A 14908-nucleotide genomic window follows, 5' to 3' on the forward strand; every position below is an offset into this window, starting at 1 on the left:
TCAAAATTATTCTTGTGAATTAAGTTAATGAGAAATAATTCTTCTCGATGCAGTGAAATAAGATGTGCTCGAGATTGTATTATTGTCAATTTTAGCGTTGAATTTGACCTAGTAAGAACGACGTCTAAATCTGGAAGTCTATTATATTTATATATACATATATAGGTCAAAATCATTAAAATTTACTACCAAAATTCGGAGACAGCGCACTTTAAGAGTGCTATGTGCAATTCATGGTAGTTATAATCGTCCTGTCTGACCGCTCAATGATAACCGAATATTTTTGGCCCGAATTGGATAATATGGATTTGGACAATATGTGGTTCCAACAGGACGGCACTACAAGCCTGGCTGTGTGGTCATGTGATTTATTGAAATTCAAGTTTGGTGAATGTGGTATCTCAGGAAAATTGGGTTCAGAATCTGGACTTCGGTAAGCGGGCCCGTGGAGGCCATGCAAAAGAAATCGAGTTCCATACAAAATGACATCGAATGTACTGTCACAGGAGTAAATAATTTCATTAATTTTCTCTTATTGGATAACTGTTTATATGGTCTGTACATTTTATTTCAATATATTATTAAGGTCTAAATATTAACTAAAAGATTTAGTATATATGCATAGTTCTTAAAAATATTTTGAAATCATATTTCGAAAAACATATTTAATATCAGGATTTCGTGATTATTAAGAAAAGTATACGAGTAAAGGCATGCTCTTAGGGCAGAAATCAAGTTCTATCCATTGGATGGCAAACACTTTACAAAAATATGTCTTGAGACTTTCTTGCAATTTCATCAAGAGTGGTTTGATCAGTTTTAAATAGTTCTATTGCTTACAAATGTTTTATTACATACATATATTGTTAAGTCTTGAAACATATACCAACAGTTAAGCGAAAAAACTAGAATACTTTTATATGCTCGAATATAAAAATAAAATTAATGAATGATTGCGTCAGCCTGTTACTAATATGTATTCACACGCGTTAGGGTTATCTTTTAAAATCGAAATTAATATATATTTTTAGTTTCATGCCTTTAATAAGTAAACCATAATCAGAGGAATCACTTACTCATATGTCAAACCATATTATTATAAATAGATTACTAGGGACTGGTATTAATAATTTGACCTCTGACCTTTATGCGAGAAGGTTAAAACTGTCTACAAACGAGACCACTAAAATATATATCTTACGTTTTTTTAACTATTACTAATACCGGTGAATTGGTAGAGATTCATGTCGTAGAGTTTTTTTTCTGTCATTTAAGGACCACCCAAATGTTTTGATATCTTTTATGCATTTCAAAGATATTTTTTCTACAAATGTAACCAGTTTAAATACTTTTTTCCTCAATCAATTTGGACAATCCTTTTGTGTCATAGCTGTTGTTGTATTATTTCAACAATTGCCTGGGGAGTTGTTTCTTAACACGCCCACTGGCCAATGCTACAATTGTATAAGTATGCAAGACGCAGTTGGTAATAACAACTGTTGCTGTTGGTGGGTGCGCTTTAATGTTAGCCGTCGTTCGTTGCGCCAAAGTGTTGCAATCAATGTTTTGTATCTATTTATGAAACGTTTCTTGTTATGTGTCTGTTTGTGTTTACAGTAATCTCATTCATCGACGACAATGTGAATGCTTTTCATAATAATGCACACATGTGACCAACTAAAATACTTGACTACGTATGTGGCAATCTGAACTGCTTCCAATTATAATGATAAATGGCATCGTATCGATATGGGAATGAGAGACACTGGCAAGCTTTAGTACTCTTATTATGTCTATGCTTTGTGTGAAAATAACCATTTATTTGCGACACCTACGCGTTCCTCATCATGTGAAATGATTTTTGATTCGCATGGGAACACCTTTTTGACAGCCGAAATTCATCTTTAGCGGATGTGAATATCAATGGTTGTGTGAAATCACATGATAAATTTAAGATAAGGCAGTGGTTTGAAAATAAAAATGTGAATTGCTTTTATTTAGAAATTTAAATAAGGATTTCTTGGCAAATAATTTCTGTCACGAGCAAGGGAGGCGAAGTCACTCATCTTTAGGTAGAGATCTCTGATTAGTACCAGCTTCCCAATTTTATAGAAAAGATGATAAATGTGTTGTCATTTATGGTTTGAATATGTTTTTGAGAAAAAAATCTAAAAATTAATGCAGCTATATCAAGAAAGCTTACATTACACAATTCACAATTCTCGGACACAATTGATACAAAAAATGAAGGTTTTGGAATTAAACACAAATATGGCCTCTAAAGGGTGGAAATTGTATTTTAAACAATTGTCAAAATCGTACTATAACTTTACAAACCCCCAGATACTTAATATGAAGGCTAAGGCTATGTCAAAACTTTATACGGATAATATTGATCAATTTACTAGATGTTTTAGAGTAATTAAGTGAGTACCTTTTCATGACTATAATGTGGTCTGGTATTCAAAAGTAATAAAATCGGTTCAGTAATGTCCTCATATACCCAATATAAAAATTTTTGAACTTGCAGTAGATTTTATACCACATACGAATATATCAGTTAATATTAGATATCGTTTGTCTTAACAGAATTAAGCGTAGTTTGGTGTCTATTTTTAATGAAATCGGCCCCTGATTTCATATACATGATAATGATTTGCATCAATTTTTATATACTAGTGGTAGATGTAATGAAGGACCAAAGATAGATCTTCGAAAAAAATAAAAAAATTATTTATCGAAAAATACTGGACACCTTATAGCATCTGACATATAAGCTTGGCGGAAAATTTTGATTTACTATTAAACCAAGAAGAATATGTAGGTTTTTTTCCATATTCTGGATTAAGAACTATATCCTGTTATTAATAAATATTACATTATTTAGAAAAGGCCTTTTTCGAACTTCGGAACCAAATATTTCGATTTTTGCGGTTAACTTTGAAAACCGTAGAATACAATTATTTTACTTATATCTCAATCTCCCGGAAAAAATCAGTTTGGTCCAATATCCAGAAAAACATCCATTGCCGTATAGTATAACGAATGTTGGATTCATATTCCTAAAAATTCTATTGGCTGACTTAATTACTTACTTAATTACTTATGAAATGTAAGAGTATTTGTTTTTAAAATAAAATAAATGTATATAAATTTTCTCATTTCAGATTCAAAAGTGTTGATATTGTGATATAAGTCACTTGCTTACTATAAAAAAATCATGTGCTTGTGTTATAAAAGTACATATAGTTCAAGTGAAAATTTAAAGTGTAAAAGCGAAAAAATTAGTTAAGAAAATAAATATCTTCAAGACGATCACCTATAATGTGATTTTCTACAACAACTGCCACAGACATTCAATGAATGGTAAGTGATCTTTTGAATAATTAACAGTTCTTGAGAGTATTGTATTGAGGACCAAATTTATTCAAGTTTGTTTGTTTATTTTTTTAATAGGAAAACAATAAACGAAATGGTAGCAACAAGCTATTTTTGATATTTTGTTATCGTTCATTAAAACAAAAGCTATTTAGGTACTCATATACTCTTATATATAAATATAAATATGTAAATAGCACAATTTAATACTGTACCATTAACTATAATGAAACTGACTGAAACAAACTGACTACTTATTGAGAAACACTAAACAATATTTTGAAGGTGAGTTCACACAAATTATGCACACAATCACTTTTCATTTGAATTGTTTTAAAGTTTGAAATCATTTTGTATCTTATTACCTTTCGACATATCTTATTTATCTAAACGAAAATGATATATTGCGAAGCCATGTTTATATTAATTACCGCTAAACGTCTTCTTTAATTTAAAGTTCGTAGTGAGAATAGAATTTTGCATATTTGTATTAAAGCGGCCATCTGAGAAGAAGACAATCTGCCAGGTGTGAATATTAAGGTGATCTTGTTGCTCTTAAAATACAATGCCTTCTCATACTATATTATATAGATGTATACATATGTACATGCATTTATGTGTATGCTAGTGTAATGGATATGAATGTTGTTGTATACATAGCTATTTTATAATTGAACAGTTTATTAGTAGCATGATATGTATATTCAAGCCAAGTAATTAACTTCTCAGGTGTTTATATTTATCGGGCTTAAGAATAATAAAAAATAGTGTTGTAGGTCAATTAATTTAGAGCAACAGAAGTTAGCAGCAGCTATTGTGAAAAGTATATCAATGAAACTTAAGTCGGAAAGAATGGGCAGCTGAAAAAAATTGAAGCTGGCTTAAGCTTAAAAAGAACTTTATTATTACTTTTCTATATGAGTTGGTTAGGAAAAGTCAGCTTTGACCATGAAACTATCACGGCCTAATACTGTGTATATGGTAATTATATCGGGTGAACCAAAGAGAGGTACTTTTTTCATAGCCTTTTTTTGACAGATTACTCGTGAGTCGTGTCAAGCTGTCATGATATTTTTGTTGAGTATTGTTTGGCATTTCTTCATGGAAAGATTTACGTCTTTAAAGTTTACAAATTGTTCAACTTTATTACGAAAATTCACGTTCTGTAAAGAATTTGTTTTGCACGCTTCGCTCAATTTGTGGTCACCATAATCGGCGTACTAAGCAAATCGGACTGCTATCGCGCCGTGATAACCGACCTGACATTCAAGCTCGTGATCTCGGCGACATTTGGTTTCAACAAGACGGCACACATCGCATCAATCAATTGATTTATTGAGAGAACACTTCAGTGAGCAGATAATTTCACGTTTGGGTCAGTCGATTGGCCACCAAGATCGTGTGATAACACCAGACTTTTTCCTGTAGGGATAAGTAAAGTCTAAAGTCTATGCGGACAATCCCACATCGATTCAGGTTTTGGAGCAAAACATCACGCGTGTCATTCGCGAGACGTAGCAGCGGCCAACATTTCAAAGAGATAATCTTTAAAAAATAAATGCCAAAGAATGTTCTTTCGAATGATAAAAACATTTCCCATTATATTTGTGTTTTCTGTGTTTGTTTTTTTTCTTTAAAAAATTAGGGAACCTCGAAATGGATCACTCATTATAAGTAAATTATTGCGACTTTCTACGAGATATCGAAACAGTTGCTTACGTGGATAAATTTAGAAAAAAGCGTCGAGAAAAGAGAAAGTCGAATTTTTGTTTTTTCTTTTGCATAAAAAAATCGTCAAAATATGTATATAGTACATAGATGTGCCTCTGAGCGATTATTTTAAATTTTTTTAAAGAAGAATCCAAAGTTCTTTGTAAACATTTTAAGAATTCAGAGAATTGTGTAGGCAACATAATATATGATCTCAAAAATGTCTTTAGATAGATAGATTAAATATAAATCAAATAAATGTATAAATCTATTTTGAGATTATTACGTATACGCACTGTAGACCTGAAAAATTTAGTTGACTGATTTTTTTGTATTTTCCCTTCTATAGAAACCCTAACTAAAGTACTAGTATTATTTAAATGGTAATAGTAGAAGCACAGATTTGGATTTTTTTGGTTCTCCCACAACTGAGAAAGTCAGTCAGTTGCTAATATTTTAGATCAGTATTTCCCATTCAATATTCATTGATTCCGGTATTCACGCATAGCTATGTGGTATACAATTGGTAATAATCAGAGTTTCAGTGGTAACAAATTACCTATGAAACGAAAATCACTCATTATAAGTGGCTAACCAACATAACTCCCGCAAAATACTTGAAACTTGAATAATTTATAATAATTGGGAAAAATATATGTATGATGAAGATCTGAGTACAAAACAAAAATGTGAAAAACAAATATATACAAATTCATCTGAAACGATTTGCCACCTGAATGTCAGTATATATGGCGTACATACTGTTTTCAAGCACTACATTCAAATTTTAAATTAGGTCATACTATATTTTATGTTCTTGTTTATAAACTCAAATCACACTTTGATTGCTTACTTTCATGCTGAATTAAAATGGTTAAAAAATTTTAATTGGAACCAAACACTGTCCAATGTTTCCAAAGCTAATAAAAGTTGGTAAATCCATACAACATATCTTATAATACTAATTGCTTTTGGTTTCGAAAATTCGCCCAAAAAAGTTTTTATTGCAAAAAATTGGTCGCCTTAATACTGTTGATAACTGTAACAATTGATACATAACGGTGCTTGTTGTCAACTATTCACTTTTATTGCTTGCAATTGTATTGCATGCCATGATTTATAGCTTTTACGCTCACAAATTCCAAAATGTTTACATTTGACTTACGAGGCCAAAAAAATAAAATGTTTGCATAAAATTAAAATTAAGTTTAATCGTAAATTGAGTAATACGAGACGGTAGTTGTAATTTTCAGTAAAAGTTGATAAAAATCATCAATACCAGTAGTAAATTAGTTAGGATAATTGCATAGATTTTGAAGCTAATTATTTGCGAACGAAAGTGAAAGTCGATCTTTATCCCAATATTCAAGCTTTTTGCTTATGGAATACTCTTTATAATTAAATTATTTATTTTAAGAACTGATGCATTTAAATTATGAAGTGCTATTAAAATGTTGTAATACAATGACAACTTTACGCGGCAATAACAACTCAACCCTCAACTCAACTTAACTCAATAAAATACAACCAAATTTATTCACATGTAAATTTATGAAGTTATTTCCAATTTAATGTACACTTTCGTGCCGCATTTACCATAATTTCTAAAGATTTCGACAAAATCATTAAATTGCCTGCCGCTTTTACAATTTACGGCCACATTTGACCCACTTTATGACCCATGAGTGATCGCAAAGTGGAGACTTTAAATAAACCGAAAAATATCGCTGGCGCAAAATCAGTAGCGCTGATGGCGGCTTGGTCATTTACAACGGCCATTCTAATAAAAATAAAAATACGATTTTTTCGAAAAACATTTTGTTGGCCGAAAATGTTAGCAACTACTCAACGCCTAACGAATTTAGCGATAAATTTTCAAAAAAACTATTTTTGTTGTTTTTGTTTTACGCATACAAATTTAATTATTGGTTATTGCAATTTTGCTGCGTGCGGTTTCTACTTCGTCTTCTTCTACTTGTTTCAACTTTGAATACTTATCACATTTAATTATATGTTGGCCATGCTGTCACATGAAATTTAATAATAATTGATGCCCGCAAGTGTTTGTCATGCCCAAGAGTATACTGAAAAAAAGAGATTTTGTTTTTGCTTTTATTTCGGTTTTACGCATTTAATTACCATTTACGTTGGTTGGAAAAAATGAATTCATTAAAATCGAATTTATTAAAGTGCCTAAAATTCATACTCACTGTATTCGCTTATGTTTATTGGTAATTAGTTAATTTTTTGCGATTTTTATCGAATGTAGTTTTGGCGAAACTAAAAGTGATTGGCTGCGTTAATTACATGTTATTTGAGAATTTTTACAATATTCGAAGTTCATTGTACGAAACATGCGTACTGAATGGGTACATTGCCAATGTTATGGATGGTGTATGAAAGTCGTATACTTTTCGAAGTTGGTGTTTTGAGCAGGCGATTTATAGTAGTATAGTAGAGTGATTCTTAGGATTGTGTGGCTTGAAACTTAGCTAAGGGAAAAGTAATTGTTTTATAGGTGGTGACCGTTGATACTAGAGCTCTTGGTATTCGACTAATCGACTAACCGAATTAACCGAATAGGGTATTATTCGAATAATAATATTCGGTTTGCACTATTCGGATAGTCGTCAGTCATCGACTATTCGATTAACCGCTCATTTTCGACTATTCGGTTAACCGTTCGTTGTCGACTATTCGAATAGTGCAAGTTCATTAATTTTCTTATTTTTATTGAAAAAAGTGAAACATTAAAACTAACAAAAAACTCGCTATTTTTTATGACTGTCATACCAAAACTGTTGTTGTTTCACATGCAAAATTAAAATATGACTGATACAACACTGCGTGGTATGTTTCTTGAGTTCGCTATTCTATACCCCTACCCACCTGCTGCCGAATTTTTTCGGTTTTTTGCGGCATATGCCTAGTACTGTAGTAACCGGTTACTTTTTGGAACCGGTTTTTTTTTGGGACACACTCGTGGCAGTGTGGGCGGTCGGTGGGTGGGGCTTTGGGGCATTTTGGGGCAAAACTTCGACGAGTGGGTAGTCGGTTTTCTGTGAAGATCCGGTTTTTTGGGTCGGTCAGTGGTCGGTTTTGCTCGTGCCCTTCTGCCGGAACGCTTCTCAACCGATTTATACCGCACATTGTATATATCTGGAAAATACGGACATATATCTGGAAAATCAAAGGCTTTTAGACTGCAAACAATTTTCATTTATTCGAATAGTGACAGTATAACTATTCGAATAACCGCAGTAGAACGACTATTCGAATAGTCGGAACATTGCGACTATCCGAATAGTGCTAACCGGTTAATATTCGTACGAACGGTTACAAACCGGATATTCGAATAATCGGTTTTCAGGTTAATCGAATAATTTTAAGAGCCCTAGTTGATACGTTATTTGCTGAGACAAAATTAATTTCCAAATTAATAGAGCGACGATATTCAGATATACGATTAGTTAACCAAGTTGTACATACTTCTAATTGAACAATTAAAAAAATTCAAAGTATTTAAATCCTAATTGTTCTCAATTAACTTAATGAAGCAATTAACTAATTGCCAAATTAGTACTCAATAAGCAGGACAGAGTTTTAAGGAAGCGATAAGATTCCATTAAATGAGCGTACTTAGTACGGAACCATAACAGTTGCCTCCTAATGTTTTTAATAATTATCATGGAATTCGGGTTAAACCGACTTTCAATAAGAATTCCTTTCCAATTCCTCTTATCTATTTTATTCACATAGAAGTTTTCCAAAATAAAATCATAATCTTTTAGACAGCTGTTAAATACTGATTGTTTGAGGCTAATTAAGTATATTTGAGCTAATTTATATATTAATTGCCTCAGTTAATTGACCATTTTGAACCTGATTTAATATGTAAAAAATTTTGTTAATTGACTCAATTAGGGGTATGTATGAAACGCCTATAAAATCGCATATTAGAAAATAGACATATTTTAAGATCATTTACCACTTTATTCACATTCATACATTCTATATCGATGAAAAATTTTAATACAGATATTATTGACCGACTCATAATATGAGAAGCTGCCATGAGATACTTATTTACTTACTTCTTCCGACAATTTCGAACGCCAAATGGTAATGAAATTCGAGGACTCTATTTCATGGTTTAATAAAAAAAATTACAAAGTTAAGGAACTAAAGATACTCAATGACTCTATGAGAACTATAAATAGTTTTGTAGTATTTATGGTGACAGTTTTCGGTAAACCGTGGTCTATTTGATCTCTAGAACTGGATAATAAGATCTCGCATTAACTCTGCAAACGCTGGACAATAATCAGCCCATGAATCGAGTCCTCTCAGCAAAGTTCAACTCACTGCAACCCTAGCAATGCTAATTGAATGAGAAAGGCGATGTGGAATCATTTAGGTACTATCTCCTGTCTCCAGGTACCTAATACTCGGGAGCTTAAAAAATGCTGGATGTGCTGTCCATAAAAGATTCATACTTCCCGTTAGAAATTTTCCGAATTATTGACAATTATCATTATTAACAATTTAGGTAACAAGTTTGAAGTTTTTACATATTGACTCAATGGAAGGTAGACACGTATGTAAAATATTTTACTACGGAAATCGCCCGTCACTTCAGTTAATTAAGCCCTTGTCTCCAATTCGCAGCCAAGCTTCCTAATTTCCCACAATAAAAGCGCGATATTCGATCGAATTAGATTAATTATTCCTCATGTAGAAAATTACTAGCTATTCATATCGAATTCTAATGTTTTATATTATTGTTATAAGACTTCTCATTATTCATCGTTAATTAAAAATTAGTTCAAATAATTTTAATTTGTGAACTTCTACACTATTTCATGTACTTCCTGCTTTACAGAGCATGCAACCATTCTTTTATGCCTTCTTCTCACATCAAACGAGATACCGCCGGCAACCAAAACATTTCCATATACTCACATGAGTATTCACCACCGCCAGCAGCCGCTCACAAATAGAGCATGAAAAAGTGAATGCTGCCATTTCAATTAGCCACCCACCTGTTGTCTACCAGTAATTGTCTTTACACACTATAATGTTGTGTTCAGGTATCAAGTAGGCGCTGCATGCAACCGATAATTATTTTCAGATACTCCACTCGTTCATATACTCATACTCGTACACACTCGTACTCGTTCGTATGTAGATTGTAAATTTACGCTTGTGTGCTACACTTGCTCGCGGTTGGCGGCGGCATATGAAGTTATAAATGGTGTAATAATAAAAATATATCAATAGTAGTGACTACCGTTAGTCAAATTATTTTTGTTGTTCCAATAAAACAAAACATATTCCATGCATTCACTGACCCAAATTTAAATGCATTTGCAATTTGTCTCGAGTCGACGAGAAGCGTAGTAGTTTAACTGTGGCAACCAACCAGTTGCGTAGGCGCTGAAAGCTAACACTTGAACTGTCACTTTAACAGTCACTTGAAGTTGTCAAGTGTCTTTGAAAGTACGCGTAAATATATACTTTAAGAAGATGGTGCAATTTGCAAACAAAAGCCAAGCGTGGTGTATAATTTGACATTTAAGTTGATTGTCTTACCGCTTTGTTGGATTTCTTCATTTACTGACATTTATTTTCATAAAAAATATTTCATTATATTGTATTATTTGTTTAAGTTAATTGTACAAAATTGCGTAAAGTGACAGTGGTGACCTTGCTTGTTCTGGTTGATTGGCGGAGATTTGCGGTTTCAGCGAGACCTAGTTGTTAATGTGTAGCAGTTGATATTTTTTCTTAAAAAAGTAGGAATTTTTAGGAATGATTCCAATCTCTAGATGATAACACCTCTTTCTTCAGCAAAATTTGCGAGTGGAGAATTATAAGCTTTTCGTTTCAGTGATTCCATTCGAAATGTCTATGTAATGAGAATGCTATAAAACAAATCTTTTTAATCTGAACTCACAATTCGTAGTAAACATCTTTGAATTGGAATTATGGCCGATATATATGCTTCCAAAGCCCATACTACATTTCTAGTACAACCAATTCAGTGCTTGCGTTTTTCGAGATTTCGTGTTTGCTCTCATCATACATTCACATAATCAAGGCATTTTATACCAGTTTTAGAAAGAGTATGATTGCATCGCCCTCTTTTAGTCAGTTCATTGAAAGGGTTTTTCAACACTGCTTGTAATATATTAGGTCTACAACTTTGCTTCCGCCGTTTTTTTTGTTAATTTATGTTTTTTTTTTGTAAAAAAACTGTTACAAATGTCGATGAGCCTCAGTCGCACTTTTCTTGGAATTAAAAAATAAAAGCAAAATTTCCCGCAAATGTCGAGAATTCGGCTCAAAAAGTGACATTTTCAGTTGTCAATAAGTTTGGGATGCAAACAGATCTCTACAAATATTTTGTTGGGTTAATGTTGACATAAATGTCCAAGATCGTTATAAAAAAATCGATTTATTCGACCAGTGCTTGACCCTAGAGACATCGATTGGAAAACGGCGGAAGCAAAGTTGTAGATGTACATCTTATGTCGGATCAGAAGCGTTTAATAATTGAGATTTTTTAATAATTTCTTGCATTATAATTTAGCCCATTAGGTCGAGTTTTGTAATTTATTTTTTAATGAGGTATAATACACAAGAAACACTGTTTTCACCACAATTATATTAATTGCATTTTCCAATTTACACTGAAAACATCACAGTCCGCAGTTAAGTACTCGGCTATTGATAGCGCATAATGCTGACATGCCACTTGGCGAGTTGAGTGGCCGGCGCTTGCCGTCACCTCGTCATAAATCACCTTCATCGCCGGCGCGTACATGCAACTGGGCGCGCTACTGCGCTACTGTGTTACGGTTAAAAGCAACAAGAAAACGGTACAACAAAAACAAAAAATTAAATTAAAAAAAAAAACATGTGTTCGTTAAAAAAGTCAGGAAAATCATTTGTTGTCGAAGCGCTTCGACATTTAACGCCACGGCAAGAAAACGCGACGCGCCGCCAGCATTTCACTCTTCAGCGCTTATGTCGGCGGATGGTTGCACGCCGCTGCCTCGCTTGTTTTAATTTTAACGATTTTTTAGTTTCTAAAACACAATGAGATCTTAACAGGCGTTAAATGCTGGTGGTGGTGTGGCAGCAAGCAACAGCGCGCGGTCGTTGGCAACAGCTATGAACCGCGCCACTACTTCTCCCATCTCTCAGTCTGTTTGCTGGTTTTCGCTTGCCGCTGGTTGTCGGCGTAGCTCGTGTGATCGCATTGTTCTGATGCGCTTCATCATCACAGTCACGCTCGTTGGCGCTGCGCAATGCGCGCTTGTGTTTTTTTCTTGAATTTTGTATTCTCATTATTATGCTTCTAATTTTTTGCACAAGACTGTTGTTGTATGGCACTTGTCGGTGTACATAGACTATGAGTTATATATCAGTAGCATAACGTGCATTCTTCTGCACAACAAAGATGTTATTGCTACCGGCATCTCGTGCTCTGTTTGGTTGCTGCTTTTGTTGTTGTTGTTTTTGTGTCGTTAATGATTTTGTTGCATGTTGCTAGTCGTCTGCCGTAGAGTATAGCGCCCGTCTGCGCTTCTCTATGTGTGTGCCGCCCTCATCATATGGCAGGCATGCACCCATGTATCTTCATTTAACAGTTCATATATTCGAGATGTGTTCAAAAAATAACGGGAATTTAAAAAAAAAATATTATCCAACAGTTTAATTTTTTAATTTTTTTATTATTTTTTATTGTGTGGGTTAGACGATTTTGTATGTGAGTGTGGCGATTTTCGTATGTTAAACGGCCATACTTCGTTACTTGTTCGTGAATTCTTGATCAAAAACAATACTGTAACGATGCCCTTGTCCCATATTTGCCAGACATGTCTACGTCTGACTTTTTCCTATTTCCAAAAATAAAGAGAACCTGAAAGTACCGTCATTTTACAAGCATACTACGAAAAATCACTGAAAGAACCAAAAGCTATACCTAACATCAAGTCTGAGAAGTGTTTCGAGAATCGGAAGAAACGCTAACATAAGTGCCTAATATTGAATGGAGACTATTTTTAAAGGCGACAGCATTAAAGTAGACATATTAATAAAATTCCCGTTATTTTTTGAACATACCTTTTATGTGTCTGTCCGCTGTTTTGGGTTTTGTCTAACGCTGGTGCGGTTTTTATGCCGGCGGTTGTGCTAGAAAACGTGTTGTCTTGATTTATGACTTTAACCCAGTTATGACGCAGATATATACATACACACTAACAAACAAATAAACAGCTAGCGGCAAGTACAATTGCAATTGCTTTAGCCGCCATTGTCATTGTTGCCACTTTATTTGTACCATAGTAAATTGTTATTCCAACCTCAAGTAGCATGCAACACATTGGCGCTTGCCTGTGGGCGGCCAGCGATTTCATGTACTCGTTTATTTTATCTTTTTTTTTTTAATTCGATACAACATGTTGTTGGCGCTGCAACAAATTTCATTGCTTCCGCTGCACTTTCGAAAAACACCGCTGTGTGGCACAATTGTTTGCTATTCTTTATTTTGCAATTTTTCATTCAAATTTTCTAGATTTTTGTGTGTTCGTATCCAAATCTTCTACCGTTGCACTTAATTCCTCGCAAATCTTCTAATCCATTTGGATTTATGTGACTAAGCGAACAATGCAACAAGCAACGCAAATTTGTAGCAACTACATTCCGGCCACCGATTGTGAAATATTTAAATCAGCAACACGAAAAATAGCAGCAACAACAACAACAACCTATAATCAGAATGCCTCTGTTACAAATAACATCATTTGTTTTACCACCACTGTATCCGCTTGTTTGTCTGTCTCTCTTTCGGTCATCCCTTGTGCAAATTTTCGATTGTCATACATATTCTAATTGTCATATTTCTTCATATAATTAGCTTTTAAGCCGTTAATTTATTTTTCTATGTATGAAAGGAAAAAGCGAGATAGGGAAACTATAACCCTGTATAGTTCAAAACCTTTCCCATTTTTTTTTAAAGAAACTATGTCAAGTAAACTTGTTACTAAGAATTTAATAATCTTTCAGCACGTAATAGAGACTTATAATATTGGTTGGAAAATTCCGCTTTCTTGTCTTTTGAATTTCGCGGCTATGTATAATGCGCTACAGAGCTCGTATCTGGCAATACTATACATCTTGAATAGTCCCAAACAGTGAACAAGCCGGGGTAGACGGCCAGGATGGTTTTGCTGTCTGTTTGGTGGGATGGGAAGGGAATCATCCACTATGAGCTGCTACCATATGGCCAGACGCTTAATTCTACCATTTATTACGAGCACCTGGACCGCTGGAAGCAGGCGATCAACCAGAAGCGTCCAGAATTGGCCTCCAGGAAAGGTGTAGTGTTCCACCAGGACAACCCAGACCACACATTTCGTTGATGACTCGTCAGAAGCTTCAGGAGCTCGGATGGGAGGTTTTATAGCATACCACCATATAGCCCGGACATAGCGTCAAGTGATTACCACCTGTTCCTGTCTATGGCGAACGCCCTTGGTGGTGAAAAGTTGAACTCAAAAGAGGCTTCACTTTTTATACAGGGAGATATTTGCTATTTTTGGCCCTCCAATATTATCTGTATTTATTCAATGTGAATTTAATACCGTGTGACTGAAGTGAATTACGGAAAATTGAAAATTTCGGTAGCGAGAACTATAAGTCAACATTCAAATTGGTTAATCCTTGCCCTTGTCTTTTTGAAAGACACATTCAAAGAAAATTATTTAAATTTTGCAGTGCATAAGTTAAAAAGGAGTTTAGTTTTGCTTAAAAG

The 14908-nt window shown here is 33.8% G+C and overlaps 2 protein-coding genes across 3 annotated transcripts in view; one reads left to right on the forward strand and one right to left on the reverse strand.

Moving 5' to 3' along the window:
- The window catches only part of LOC105216992 (tenascin-R), a 175504-nt gene that overhangs the window by 68791 nt on the left and 91805 nt on the right, over window positions 1–14908 (reverse strand). The gene's annotated exons all lie outside the window — the stretch shown is intronic.
- Window positions 3199–14908, forward strand: part of LOC105216989 (zinc finger protein 845) — a 166848-nt gene continuing 155138 nt past the window's right edge. The window contains exon 1 of the mRNA XM_054234887.1: window positions 3199–3366. The gene's annotated coding sequence lies outside the window, so the exon portion shown is untranslated. The remainder of the gene's footprint in view (window positions 3367–14908) is intronic.

This window comes from Zeugodacus cucurbitae, chromosome 6, assembly GCF_028554725.1.
Source record: "Zeugodacus cucurbitae isolate PBARC_wt_2022May chromosome 6, idZeuCucr1.2, whole genome shotgun sequence".
In the NCBI taxonomy this organism is placed as follows: Eukaryota; Metazoa; Arthropoda; class Insecta; order Diptera; family Tephritidae; genus Zeugodacus; species Zeugodacus cucurbitae.